This window comes from Phascolarctos cinereus, unplaced genomic scaffold, assembly GCF_003287225.1.
Source record: "Phascolarctos cinereus isolate Bilbo 61053 unplaced genomic scaffold, phaCin_HiC Scaffold_3;HRSCAF=262, whole genome shotgun sequence".
Lineage (NCBI taxonomy): Eukaryota > Metazoa > Chordata > Mammalia > Diprotodontia > Phascolarctidae > Phascolarctos > Phascolarctos cinereus.
In genome coordinates, this window is record NW_027555736.1 from 29,889,534 (window position 1) to 29,904,894 (window position 15,361).

At 36.4% G+C, this 15,361-nt stretch overlaps 1 protein-coding gene across 1 annotated transcript in view; it reads left to right on the plus strand.

The window, feature by feature from the left end:
• Positions 1–9,070: 9,070 nt before the first annotated feature.
• Positions 9,071–15,361, plus strand: part of MYPN (myopalladin) — a 93,999-nt gene continuing 87,708 nt past the window's right edge. The window contains 1 exon segment of the mRNA XM_020998164.2: positions 9,071–9,337. The gene's annotated coding sequence lies outside the window, so the exon portion shown is untranslated.

Genomic DNA, 15,361 nt, shown 5'->3' on the forward strand with positions numbered 1-15,361 from the left:
AAATGATCTCATTTGATCGTAAATTTTGTTTGAAGCAAAGTCTGGATAAAGAAACAGGGTAAAGGAATAACAAAGAAAATCACATAAAAGCACCTGTCCAGACCAGGGATGGGGAAGAGGAGTTGGAAAGAATAAAACCTTCCCCAATGGACTATGAGCTCATTGAGAGCTATTTCTCCCCACCCACCATCCCCCAGTTTTTTGTATCCCCAGCATTTAGCACAGTGCCTAGTGCATAGCAGGTAAATGTTTGTTGACTGACTTTCCACAGATTACCTCAGTTCTTAAAGGGGTGATCACACCCAACAGGTTCAGTCTGAATTCTTTGTTCCACACAGTGGAGGCTTGCCCACAGGCCCATCTGCTATTCTTAGGTCCCAGTGCCTGAACACAGCATACTGCAAGATGCCTGCCAGGTCCAGAGCACCACAACTCTCGCTAGTCCTCTTCCAGCCTTCACCCCTGACACCTTCTTTCCCTCAGGCAGACTGCTTGCTTCTCAAGAGTCCAAACAGATTCAAAGGATTCCTAGATTCACAGGAAAGAAGGCCTCTGGCTCAGAGTACAGGAATCTTTCTCAGAGCAAGAAGCAAATGCTCTCTATGGGACTGCACACCCCAGAATTCCCAATGGGAACTCAGACACTCCCACCCATGGAGCAGTCAGTCCAAACACACAGGATTATTTCAATGGTGTCACTACGTGCAAATAAATATTTTATAGAGATAAGAAAGCAAGCATTTGGTTCAACAATCACTGACTACTTCTTGGTCACTTTAAAAAAATAAAAGTCCAATGTCTGACCTTTTGTACTGTAGAGGAATTCTTTCCTGAGATATTATCTGTGCCTATCTTTTAGAAGAGATAACTTAGGTGACTGATCTTTGATCTTATATATTTCAGCTTTTATTAATTTAAAGAACTATCAGCATCATCAGAATGATAATTTTTCAAGTAGTTATCAATGTTTATTATAGCCATTCAATAAATCCTATTGAGTGTCCACTGGATGTATATCACAAACTAATTGTATGATTCTTCTCTCTCCTTATTTCTGTCCACAAAAATAAAGAATGCTGTTAACATCTTTTCCCTCAATCAACTATATGAAACTAACAGCTGAAAGCAATTCTTTTTTCTTTTGTTAGGCTACCGCTAATAGAGGGAAAAAATCCTATTTAGTTGGTTAAACTGACAGTGTTTTCCTTTTCATTGCTGTTCCTGATTTAATTAACATTTAAGCCTAATCTGACTAATTACTGTTTATGTCATTAGTGATATTGTAGTTACTTGTGTCATGTGTAAGAACACAGAGCTTTGTTTTTAGCCTTCTGAGATGTCTACTATCCCTAAAAATAGAATCTGATTGAAATCACCCAGGGACTGGCATCCAGGCATTTAAAAGATTCACTGCATAATGTTATGAATAGAATATTCCCAAACTGTTATTATCTTACATATGACTTGCAAAAAAAACCTAATGACAGAGAAATAAAGGAAAGTATTTAAATTTCATTTAAAAGAACAAAAGTCTTAAATATTAGCCAGTATATAGTGAACAAAAGAAAAGCCAAGCCAAGTTCAGAAGTATTTGCTTCAGATCTTTTTCCAATTTCCTACCTTCTGACCACACTCCTCTCACACACTACATGCTATTAAAACAAATTGCCCCAGTTTATTGTAAGAAATTATAAAATTCTAAGGTTGGAAAAGATCTTAGTAGGTCACTTGGTCCATCTATAATATTGTATCATATCTCTTAGGATGACTGCTTTTGAATTTCTTTTCTGTCTTTCAATTAAGATATCTGTTATTATCTGGGTTCAAAAGTACTTGTTACTTTCCAGAGTTTTCCTCCCATCACATTTTCTTTCCTTATTTTCATTTTTTGCAATCTTAAAGAATACTTCAAGGTTGGGCTTAAGGATAATGTATCTTTCTAATCAGAAAAATTGTAGCCTTGGATTCCAAAATAGTGTCCAAAAGAATACTGCCCAAAAGATATAACAAAGAAATATTGCTTCAAATCTGTTTACGATGTCTTATAAAAGTACAACCAATACTTACCAATACATACCTTTTGCAGTTCAAACATCATTCTGAATATTGCTTTTGTTTTCTGTAGTAATATACTGATAGTCATAGATACCTGTTTAAAAATTTAAAAATTAGTTTCTTTGTGGGGAAAGATAATTTGCAGTAAACTTTGCAAAAGCAAAATTTAGACTTTCAAATTAATGGAAAGGAACTTAAAGGAGAGATGTGACAAGACTTGGTAATGGATTAGATGTATGTATAGTGAGTGAAAACGAGGAGTTAAGGATGATACTAAGATTGTGAACCTCGGTACATGAGAGAATGTTTGTGTCCATGCTGTTCTAGACCTGTTGAATTTGAGATGCCTGTGGGATATCCAAAATGAGATATCCACATAGCAGTCGGTGATGAAGAACAGGAGGTGAGGAGAGAGACAAGAGCTGGATATATAGATCTGAGAATTATCTGCAGAGAGATAATATTTGAACCCATGGGACCTGATGATAATATTGAATGAGAAGAGATAAGGGCCTAGCTTTGGGAAACACCCATGCTTAATAGATTTGTTCTGGACGAAGAACCAGCAAAGGAGATGTTAAACAGATAGGAGGGGAGCCAGTGTCACAGAAGGAGCAAGCAATGACAAAAGATCTTATGAAAAGAGAACATCCAGAAGAAGGTAATCAATAATGGAAAATGGTGCAAGAAACATCAAGAAGGATGGGTATGGAAAAAAGGCCTTTAGACTTGGCAATTAAGAGAGATCACTAGTAACTTTGGAGAGGGCACTTTTGAATGAATAGCTAGATTACCAAAGGTTTACCAGAGAGTGAAAGGAAAAGAAGCAGAGGCTCTTCGTGTAGGTGACTTCCTCAAGGAGTCCTCTCAAAGGAGAGGAAAGATAGAGGACAATAACTAGTCATGATGGTAGGATCAAGCAACTGTTTTTTAAGGATGGTGGAGATATGGATATATTTGTAAGTAAGAGGGAAGAAGCCAGTGAAGGGAGATATTGAAGATAAGAGAGTGGGAATAATTGTAAAGGTGATCTGTGGAGAAATGGTGAGGGGAGGGGATCAAGGGTATACATAGAGGGGTTGGCTTTGGCAAGGAGAAGGGCCCACTTCTTGCTGTGAGAATGAAGTGAGTAAGATAGTAGCAAAAGATGAATGCTATGAGATGAAGAGGGAGAGTAACCTCATTTTGGGGGGTTAAGTGTGAGGCAGGTCATCAGCCACAAGTGGGGTAAAGGGTACCATGAGAGGTTTGAGGAGAGCTAAGGTTTGAAACTGCCGCTGTGGGAAGGGAGATAGTTAATGTTTTAGGAAAGAATAGAATGTTTGCCCACTACAGGGAGGTAGGTAGATAGGTCAGAGTTTGATTTTGGAGGACTATAAACACTACCATAAGAAGTTTCTATTTTATAGGTAGATTTTTTAATCAGAAGCGTGACATAATCATACTTGTACATTAGGAAGATTATTCCGGCATTTGTGTGAAGGAATGGATTGTAGAGGGAAAAAGCTAGAGGAATAAACCAGCCAGTTAAAAGGTTATTGTAATAGTTCAAACCAAGTCAATGAGCATTTTTTAAGCACCTACTATGTGTCAGACACTCTGGGGATAAAAAGAAAGGCAAATACAATCCCTGCCCCCAAGGAGCTCACAGTCTAAAGGGAAAGATAACATTCAAAGGACTATATACAAACAAAAATATTTATAGGATATACTGGAGATAATCTGTGAAGGAAGGCATTCACATTAAAGAGGACCAGGAAAGTTTTCTTAAAGAAAGTAAGATTTTAGCTGAAACTTCGGAGAAACCAGATGGCATAGTGAGGAGGGAAAGCGTTTCAAGCATGTCAGACAATTAGTGTAAGTGCATGAAGTCAGGAAATATTGTGAGAACTGCAAGGAGGCCAGTGTCACCAGGTTGTAGTGTATGCAGAAGGGGGTAAGGTAAGATTGGAAAAGTAGGAAGGGGCCAGACTGTGAAAGGCTTCGAAAGCCAAACAGGATTTTATACTGGATCCTGGAGGCAATAGGGAGCCAGTGGAGTTTGTTGACTAGGGAAGTGACATAGTCACACCTATGCTTTATGTAGGTCGCTTGGGTAGCTGAGTGGAGGATGGACTGGAGTGGGGAGACATCGAGCAGGGGTCAAGAGAGGATGAGAATATGAACTAGAGAAGAGGCAGTGAAGGCAGAAAGTATAAGATGATGGAAGAAATATTGTGAAGATATGAGCTACAGAACTTCACAACTGATTGATTGTTAAGAGAAGATTTCCATTATGGGTTATTACCCAATGCAGAACAAACATGTGCCAGTTATTCCAGGTGGGGAGAAGGGCAATCCCAGCCTAGGATTATGGAGGCCAGGAAGTCAAGGGGTCTAAGCTGAGAGAACAGTCAGAAACCAGAAAGCAAAACAGGGGTCATTGCAGGTGTCTGCATATCGCAAAGATCCAAAAGCTCAGATGGTGGTAAAACTATACCAGGCATATTCAGAGACTGTGGGGGTACCTATGAAAACTAGGAAGCCAAAATATAAAGAGTACCAGGGAGATGACCATTAGTGTAACTCAACCTGATTCCCTGAAATTTCAGTTTCTTTTTGGGGCAGCCATGACTAGCCCTTACATGCCAAGGTGACCATGGAGAGGATCCCTTCAAGGGTCTTTTGGATTCAGTCATCCCTGTCAGGCCATAGTTGCAATTGTGGATGACTGGGGAGGATCATGGCCACCCCAACAGAAATAGAACAGTTGGGAAGAGGGATATGTTTGAGGGAGGTGATGAATTCAGCTTTTGACATTTTCAGTTTGAGGATAATCCAGATAGAAAGGTTTGGCAAAGAGTTGGGAATGCAGAACTGGAGCTCAGGGGAGAAATTGGGGCAGGAGATGGAGATTTCAGAGTCATCTGTATTGAGATAGTGGGAGTGGATGAGATCATCCAAGCTAATAGTGTAAAGAGCTAGGAAAAGAGCCCTAGGGCTGAGCCTTGAGGGATACCCAGCCTTAGGAACCTAGAGCAGAAGGATGAACCAGTAACCAAAGTTAAAAGGAATAAAAGGACTTTCTTTCTCCTATAGAAACAACTTGGCAAAGCTCATAAAATTACCTTGGAAATGTCCTAATTGTCATTATTCTCACATTTGCTCAGCATCAACTTCACATTTAGTACTGTACCAGATTCAGTACAAGCCCAGATTTACTTATGTTCTACCAACATTCATTGCCATGTCCCTTTGTGAATATCTTTTTTCTCCAGAATTTTTCCTTCCAATATTTCCTCTCTTCCTGGGAATAGTTCACACAAGGCCGTTTCTGTTATCATTATTCTCATTCAATCATTCAACAAGCATTTTGAGTCTCTTCCTGCTTTTGTGGATCATATGTGGGTGTTTTGTCTCCATTTGTTGCAGATCAAGAAATTAGTTACTTTCAAAGAGCAGCTTGTTCTAAACCACTGTTCCTTGTATCTGCAATGAAATCCTGTAAATATCCCTTGTTACTTGGCAGTATCAAATTTCTTTAATGTTACTTTTGTGCTGCATACAAACTAAACAGTTAGACACAGATCAGTAAATTTGCTGGTTGGGAAAGGAATGGTACTGCCACCAAAAAAGGTAACCACAATTTTATATCTATCAATATTTTAGGATATGCTTTTTTATTTGCTTTTTAAAAATTCTAATGTATTTTTTCTAAATGCTTCTTATTTTCCTAAGCCAAATGTTTTCTTTACAATTCAGTTATGCTTCTCTATTGTCAAATGAGATACTAGATATAAGAGCTTTGTAAATTTTAAAATGCTATATAAGTGTTAATTATTATTGCATTTTTTCCAAATAATTTTAAATACATTTGATAGTTTCAAGAAATTGGTAAAATTATATCATGCTGATTAGTTACATTTTAAAAATAATATGTTGTTTTCTAGCAAATTGTAAGATCTGTAATCTACTTCTGGGAAACCTACCTTGAGAAAGCCAAGTACTAGCCTGTAATGTGGAATTTTGTCTTTTGAAAAGTTTTCAGTAATAGATTCTCTTGTGAATTTAAACAACCAAATTGCTTTGAGCATTTTATTTTAGAAAACACTGTTTTTTAGCTTAAGCAGATACCTGTCCTTCATGCACAGAGAGAAACGCAGAGATCATTTTTGCCCTGAGCTATAAGTTGTGGCAACAAAACTCCTTGAGCATTTCAGGTTCAGCATATAAACACTTCTGTTCATGGAAAGCACTTTTAGAAAATTAAAATATAGCAAAATTGGCAAAAAAAAAAACCCAACCCAACAACAACCAGAAAATCCAGAAAATAAATCAACTTGAATAGCACATTATTCCAAATGCTTCCCAGCCAAGCGAAGACTTCCTTAGCCACCAATCTTCTGATTTCTTGTCATTCCTGGGGATCATCTCAACCTAAGTCAACTGTTTCTGTAGCTGAGAAAACAGCTGAAAGGCAAGCTCAGGATCATTCTGGGTGTGACCCACTCAGGCTTAAAGGTTTGCATTCACGTGCTTCTCTCTCCCTCAAAAAAGGTTTGCTTTTACCTGTGGAATAATGAAAAACATTTCTAAGATTAACTTTTTTTACCCCTATGCCCTAGTAAAAACAATGTAAGGCGGAGAATAGTGGCGTCATGTTTGTATCAAAGTTACTGAATTACAAGAGGAATTATGCACTTCTGAGCAGAAAATAATAAATAAAAGTTGTGATCTAAAATGTGGATCTACAGTTGCTTTGAAAAGACATCCTTTATTGCTATATTAGTTGATTTGGGTTTATCATTTCTAAAATTTATGTTATATCTTTTCTCAGAAATTTCAAGGTACTATGTCAGAAAACTTCTTGTACAGTAATGTATTTTAAAACATAATAGTGAAAAGTCAAATATTAGTAAAAGTACTTCTTGGTGTCTTTTCTATAACATTTATCTTGATTTCTAAAATGATTTTAACTTTTTCCACATTTGTTCCTCAATTCTACTATGCTATCCATTTTATTCTCTTTTGCAGTACAGGTCAGTTTTCATCTCGGTATCCTATGCCTAGACAGAAAGGAGAATATAACTGTCACACCACAGTCGGCTCTAATAAATTCTATGTTAATTTACAATGTGTATATGAGAATAGGCTTGTCCTTTCAGGGGAGCCATCTATAGCATAGCTGTTGAATAAGAGAATTATCCCAGCTATGCTCCAGTACCTTCCCTCAGCCCTACCCAGATCTTAGGATGTACCTCTTTTCAGAGTTGTGTATTCTGGCAGCACATAGTAACCAGCACCTCCAACTACTGGCACCATACCCAGAAATTGGGGAAAGTAGGGATGCTTCTCTCCCACATATCCCTCAAAAAAAGGATACCTTATGAGAAGCCACACCTCCTATTGAAAACAGAAAATAGAACATGTAAGTCTAGAAAATGCTCAAAGTATATTGATTTTTCAGAATTGTAAAATGTTAAAGAGAGGTTAAGAAAAAATAAAAGTTGGTTATCTGAATAACAGAGTTAATGAAGACAGAGGATTTGTATAATTAAGACAAAACACAACCCCTCCACAGATTAGCATGACTTTCTTAGCTTCCCCTTTTATTTTTCCTATATAGACATGGAAATCTATAATTTTATCACAGTAGTTAACTTCATTAAATAAACATTTGGTTTCTATCCAAGGTTCTAAGGATAACAATCTCAAGGTAACTTCAAAGAGATTAAGAACTTTTTATTAAAATTGGAAAATTTATATCAAAAGAAAATGTGTTGATTTCAATAAGAAAACTAGATTTGCATGCTAAAAAGAAATAAGAGAATGATTCTTTTAGGGTGTGTCAACTAGTTGGTAGTCTTTTTTTTTTTAAGGCAATTGGGGTTAAGTGATTGCCCGGCGTCACACAGCGAGTAAGTGTGAGGTGTTTGATCGGAGGTTGGATTTGAACTCGGGTCCTCCTGACTTCAGGACTGGTTCTCTATCCAATGTGCTTCCTAGCTGCCTCGTTGGTAGTCTTTAAATCTGAAGTTTCCAAATCTTGGGCATTAACTAAGATGAACAATGTTTCTGTAGTCCATGATCTATTATAAAACCATGTATTCTAAAGTTAGCAGCATAAGACTTATGTGTTTGAAAGTATATATTACAACCAGTGGCTTCAGGGTAACTCTCAAAGGCAGACTGAATTGTAGAGGGGCTAAGACCTCAATTAGTGGAATGAATACCCTTACCCATAGGATCATGTACTTGAAGCATTACACTGTAAAAACAATATAATCTAAGAATCTGCACTTTGACAAAGTCGATATTTGGGAGGTTATTAGACTAGGTAAATGCTATTTTTCTTGCTAGGTTTGGCAACAAACATGTTAGGAGACATCTGCCTTCTTTGCTTTTAAAGCAATTTCCTAAAATATGATCTCAGGTTTTAATAGACATGAATGAGAGTTGTATACTCCAACCCATATTTGAAAACATGAAGCATTTGGGCTTTGAAATGGTGCCCAAAACAGTCTTTCTCAATTATTCATATTATATCCTTGTATTTCTCAGTTTGTTTTTTTTTTCTCTTCCTTTTGGAAGATTGTTCCTTTCTTTTAATGTCAGCCTTCTCACCCTTTTGCTATTCAGACAGCTCAGGATTACGTCTATCTATAAAATGATATGCTACAACCTGATATCATCTTTGCAAGCTTATGACTTGATGGGTTCTTAAAATGTATAGGTGGTTAAATATGAAAAGTCAAACTCTTGAAAGTTATGAACAGAATTCATAATAAACAAAAGTCTACATTCTTATATTTCTGTTTTTAAGTAAGCGTTTTTTATTTTGACAAAATATATTATGCCTGTGCCTTGAGCATTGTCTCGAAGGTGAATTAATAATATACTCTTTGAGCATCTGTCTTTAGGTGAAATTCTACGGTTAGAAAAACTCAGTGCCCATAGGTGCTGATCTGCAATGGAATCCCTTTGCTCAGTGTTCTTCTGCCCAGTCAGGTGGTATGTTTCACAGGCACATGGTTTATACAGCTCAAAATAGCTTGGGACCTGCGAACTGACAAATGCTCTGGCTTCGGTGGTGACAGGTTGTCCAGCTTCTTGCAGCCATCTTCACTGAAACTAAGGTTGTTAACTCCTCGCTCTCTATGGACGGCTACTTTCTGTGTCCAAGGACGTGAAGACTTCCCATGTTCCTCCTGTCATTTCATCTTCAAGTTCTCCTGGATAGTTGGCATCGCTGTGGAACACCAGGGCTGGAGATTCTCGTCTGGGTCAATTAAAAAAAAGAAAGGTAATATTTGGACTTAGTTCACAAATATGTTTTGATAACACTCCACACAGCACTGACAGTGGATGAAGGGGGTATTTCAGAATGTTAATTACTGTTGATAAGGTAGATTTCTAGAGTGAATATTTTTCTAAATAGGTGTGTTGTATCACAGACAGTAGCACAAAAAAGAAAACAAATGTTCTTCAGAATAAGTTTGGAGAGGGTTGGTGTCACCCCCCTTCCCAACCTCTTGAAAGTGAGTTACCTATTTGGGGCCTAAGGGAGAAAAAAATAATCAGAATGAAATTGTTACAGGTAACATATATACATATTATATATATGTTTATGTATGCATGTATACATATTTCTGTGTGTAGATGTATTTGGTATTTAGATAGTCATTTCCAACCATCTATTCAAGTAATTACGTAAAACAGTATTCCAGTAGAACATCCATTTTCTTCTTTAAAGGAAAGTAAACCTAAAATAATAACTACATAGTTAAGATTTTCATTTTAATTTTTTTATCCTGTAAAAGGATATGTCTTGCTAAATTTAGTGTTGAGAGCTCTGCTCCCTGGATTAATGTACACAACAGCTGCAGAAGCAGTCCTGCTCAAAGGGCGTTGCTGGTTCTTTCCCCCATTCTGTCTCTCGCTGCCTTTTCATTTCCATCAGAAAGATACTTGACTGCCAGTGGCAAGTGTTTGGCCTAATACATTATGATATTAAGCAGTAGTGAGGAACATATCTGATTTTAAAATTGTTTAAAAACATTAAAGAGTTAAGAAGGGAGTATAAACCAAATAGGGAGTTCCGGCTGCTCTAAGAGATGACCATCACATTAATACCATCAGGAAAAATTAGTTACTTTAGCAATAAAATTTTAGTTACAGCTTAATTTAAGGAAGCTACCATTTTTCAGCAAGAAAAAAATAGCTAATGGAACTAGGTACGATTGCAACTCTTCTCAGTCTTCCTTAGTTAATAAGCCTTGAGCGTATTTTGCTTTTTGTCTTAATACATTATTAAAGTATGACATGCCACACATATTTGAACCAATCTAATTGCTTTATAATTCTGTTATATAATACAAGAATTACAAGAATTCTGATAAACAGTTACCGCCTTACTTTGGGAAATTTAAAATTTCATGACTTACGATAGGGTTAAGAACCACATTTTAGACATGAGAGAGCTTTACAGTAATAGAGCATGACACATGCAGGTGGTCACAGTCTGCATTCACCCCTTTTCCTCTGCTTGTAGCCTTTGACAAGTGCAACTTAGAACTCATCACGTTATTTTTAACATTCTGGTCTTATTAGTGTTAGTTATTATTATTATTAGACCAGTTTATTATTTATTATTATTATTAGACCAGTATTATTATTTAGACCAATCTCTAAATTCTAAGAAGACCCCATACAACCTTATTTCACCTGCTCTGATGTAACTTAAAGGGGCATATTCAGTGAAATTGCTCTAGACTACAACCTACAGATGACAGGGAATATCCATTCAGTCCCACTTCTGCCTGAACCAAATGAAAATGTCATTGGGAAATGCTTAACAAAATAAATAAAAATGCACTACAACATAGATCATGTTAATTTGTGGTTTTCTAAGTCAACATATGGCCTGTAGGGATCTGTTTCTATTTAACTTTGGCACCACTGATCTAAACAACTAATTACTTAACACAGAAGTAGTGATATGCTTATCACATCAACCTGGCATGACAAGTAGATTTGGTGAGACTGATCCCAGAAAAACAAATTTGTTCATTTAACAATGTAAACATTCAAATCCATTAATATTGGTAAAGGAGATAAATATGATAAAGACAACTCAGCATTAAAATCACCAGACCATTTTAAGGCAACATTTCCTTGTTCCATTTGAGATTATTTTACATAGGCGGTTTTTATGACAGCAGGTAGCCAAATTAATTTTCTGGTAGGAATATTCCAAAATTACAAATAATTGTCATCTCTACCTCCTTTGTAACTAGAATTTATAAAAAATCTCTCTTATGATGATTGATTCCTCTTGCATGGAGCAATGTTACTTGTCATTTAATAAGTAAGCATAGTACTCATTGTGCTCATTTATGAAACAAATCCGTAATATGGATCAACTAAAATCAAAATAATACTACTCTGTTTTGTTGCAGTTGAAAAGTTTGATAATGCTACCCCTTGAAATTTGCCTTTTAACTGTTTCCTTTTCTTGAGTCCTAAAATGGAATGATTTTGCATCTTTACAATTCAATCTGAATCAGACTACATCTCTCATTAGCTAGAGAATCCCACCTTTGTAGATACAGGGTGAGGTAAATTAGATGCTCCTTGAAGGGACCTTAGTAGTTTATTCCATCTACAATGTTGTGAGAACAGCAAAGGGGCAGGCATAGAATTGTCATTCTTATGTTACCAAGAGTCTGTCTGAGCCCTTACTGGGTAATGTGCAGCCTTGGTTTACCCCCAAAGTGTCACTAGTGTGAAAATGACCCTTATAATGCTATTATATGAAGAGGCTCAGGGCATCTTGTACATCTTTGTATAGGTTTTCCCTCTTCTTTAGAAAGGAGAAAATAAAGCTAGAAAATTAAAATGATGAAGATATCTTATGTGTATGCAGTTTTAAAGTACTTTAAAAAGTAATAGGTTATCAAACATCTGTCTTAGAGGGAACAAAAGTATAAATGAAATGATGTGATTGTAAATCAAATCATACATTTTTAGCATTTCAGTGTTAGCATTTAGATTTATTTCTAGATTGCCCATTTGTCTTGAATATTTATGTTATTGTAATCCATAGAATTCATGTGCATCCAATTAGAATCACTTTACTGTTAAAAAAAATTAACACATTTATATAGTGCTTTAAGGATTACAAAGTTTTCCTCCCAATGACCCTATTAGGTAACTATTAGTATCCACATTTTTCAAAAGAGGAAAGTGAGGCTCAAAGAGGTAAAATAATTTGTCCAAGACATGTAATTAGTAAGCATCAGAACCAGAGTCTGAATCTAGGTCTCTCCTACCTCCAAGTCCAATGTTTCTGTATACTTGGGGGGGAGGGGGGGTTTCAGGAAACTTAGAGTACATAAAGCTACAATTCAAATTAAAAACCACTCCACATTTGGAACACTGTTATACAACCTTGGTTATACACTTCATTTCCTACATTTCTTTAAAATACATAAATGAAGACTGGCCTTGCTTCCTGAGATCTTTTTATGATACTCCATTCCAACCTCCACCCAATCCAACATCTTTATCATTTTCATGTCACCACAGAATTAAAATTTTTTTAATTCATTCTAATCACCTAAAATAGTGGCACATGTTAAAATACTAAAGAAAGAAAATAAATGGTCTTGTTCTTCATTTGAGTTACAGAGTTTGAACTAGTTTTATGATTTAAATGAATTAATATTGTTCTTTAAAGAAATTTCCTGGGGCAGCTAGGTGGCACAGTGGATAGAGCACTGGCCCTGGATTCAGGAGGACAAGAGTTCAAATCCGGCCTAAGACACGTAACACTTGCTAGCTGTGTGACCCTGGGCAAGTCACTTAACCCTATTGCCTAGCCAAAAAAAAAAAAATTCCTAAGCTGAGTGTTTCATTTTTGGTGATTCATTAATAGTAATAGAGACCTCAACTTTTTGTTTCTTTCTGTGCCCCCTACCAAATCCCTTTTTGTTCCTGGACTAATTTCATTTTTTTTGTCTACCTTCAGTGACTTTAATTTTTTCTACAAAATGTATAGTTAAAATCATTTCCATGCCCACCACTTCAGTTATATCTCCTAATCTCTTAACCTGAGGTCTATGAACTTGGTTTTTCACATTTGCTTTCACTATATTTTGATAAGTATATTTTAGTATAATTGGTTTCCTATGTAATCTCATGTATTTTATTTTATGTATTTAAAAATATTTTTCTGATGAGTTCATCAGCTACACCAGACTGTGTCCATGACACAAAACAAAAAAGGCTAAGAACCCCTGTCTTAAAAGTACCCCTGTTTCCTTCCAAACTAAATTTTGGCAATGGCCTTTACTTTTCTCTGCTAGCTAGCACCTTCTCTCTTCTTTTATGTGCCCAAACCACATCCTTCAACTAACCAGCCTTTCCTTCTCTACTTTTCCAAGTCTTACCCAACCTATGAAAAATTCCCTCCTTTTTCCACTGAAACATATCTCTGTCTTTCTTATTTCAAAATTCATATCCTTTCCCCTTTAGGAAGCTTTCATTGACCAATTTGATCCCCACTTTTCTGCTAGTTCTTTTGTGCATCAATACAATCCTCTTATCTAAACATACTTATAAAATGTTTATATTTATCAGCTTTTTGGTCTTATTTTCCTTTTTAAATTTTTTATATCCTTAAAAGAAGTGACTTTGCTAAGTCATTATTAGATAACTCAAGTAACTATTATTAACTAGTAATATACACCCTGAATTTATTCAGTATACGTACTTGTTGACTGAATGACTAAGACTTCTCGAACAAAATGGGTTAGACTTTTCTCAACATAAACCCTGCCTCATAAATATTTAAATGCTGTTTTCAGATAAACCTAAAAAAACAAGCTGTATCCAATGTGTCTAAGACTAGTTTCTATTAGCTAAGATTCACTTTTTGAATCAGCAAGAGTTTCTTCAAAGGACCTACTAAGAACAGCTATGTGGTATGCAAGACAGTGGGAGCAATCCAGGCAGTCATAGACTGCTGGACCTCGATCTGGAAGGACATGAGAAGCCATCCAGTTTAACTCCCCTCGTTTTACAGTTGAAGAAACGGAAGTTTCAGAGAAATGGGAGACAGTGGAAACTTGTTGATTATCTTTTCCCTAGAGGTTATTCTGCTAGCAGTAACAAAATATTGGCCCATTATTTATAGATATAATAATAGTTAACATCTGTATAGCACTTCACATGCATAACAGTTTACATGCATTATCTTGTGTAAGTCTCACAGTAACCCCATTTTGAGATCCTATTATTCTGTTTAAGAATCCACCAGTAAGCAACCAGATCTCTAGTGATAAGCCTCTCTGTACTTACACTGGCCTTCAGGTGGCAGACAGTCTGCCAATGTGACCGTATTCAGAACTTTCCAGTTTGGTAGAACTTGGCCATGTTTGTCTTCTATTGCTATATCCTTCAAAACCCATGGTCATCTCTGTGGCCTAATGAGGATACGGAGGACAGATGGGAAACTTCTCATAAAAATGCCCCTACAACCACACTGGGCACAAAGCTGTCTTTTGCCTCTTGAAGAAGCTAGAAGCATAACATGTGTTGTTATTTCTCTAGGAATAGCTATCCCTTTTGGATAAAAGAAATGTAGAAGTTGGTAGAGCACTCCCACTACATCTTAGTCATTGTTATCCAAGCTTCTTCTGACACTAGAAGCGCCTCATGACAAAAAGTTAGGGACCAACTTAGACAAAAACATTAACTATAGTTAGACCTGCCTCATGGAGGAAGGAGGCAGTCTCAATCACTAACACATTCATCTTGTAGACTCTTCCAACATAACTACAGCTTTCCACAGCCTTCTGAGGAGATCCAGGTTTGTTCACCAACATGGAAGCACAGATTCACTGAGTACCCAATTTTATACTGAAGAATAGTTTGTGACAAGTCTTCTAAGTTGCTGACCCTCAGTATTCATGCTGTCCCTTCTCACTGAGTTGCTCATTTCACTCATTTACTGGCCATGAGGGGGTAGGAAGACCCATTTAAAGTATTTTATAGCAGGGGTAGTGCCTGGCTTCCTGCTACAGCCATTTCCATTAGCATTTGTTAGACTCAGTGTTACTAGTTCAGCTTCACTAAGCTAAGAGCATATTCAGATATAAATAGTGAATCAAATGAAGCTGACAAAATACATTTTATAGAGTCTAAAATATGTATAAGAAGGAATTTTAGAAATGACCTATTGTTTGCATATAAATGAGTGTTTTTCTTGACCTTAAGTTTTGTTTTCTTTATAAGGTTAAAGACTTCCTTGGCAATTATTTTATAC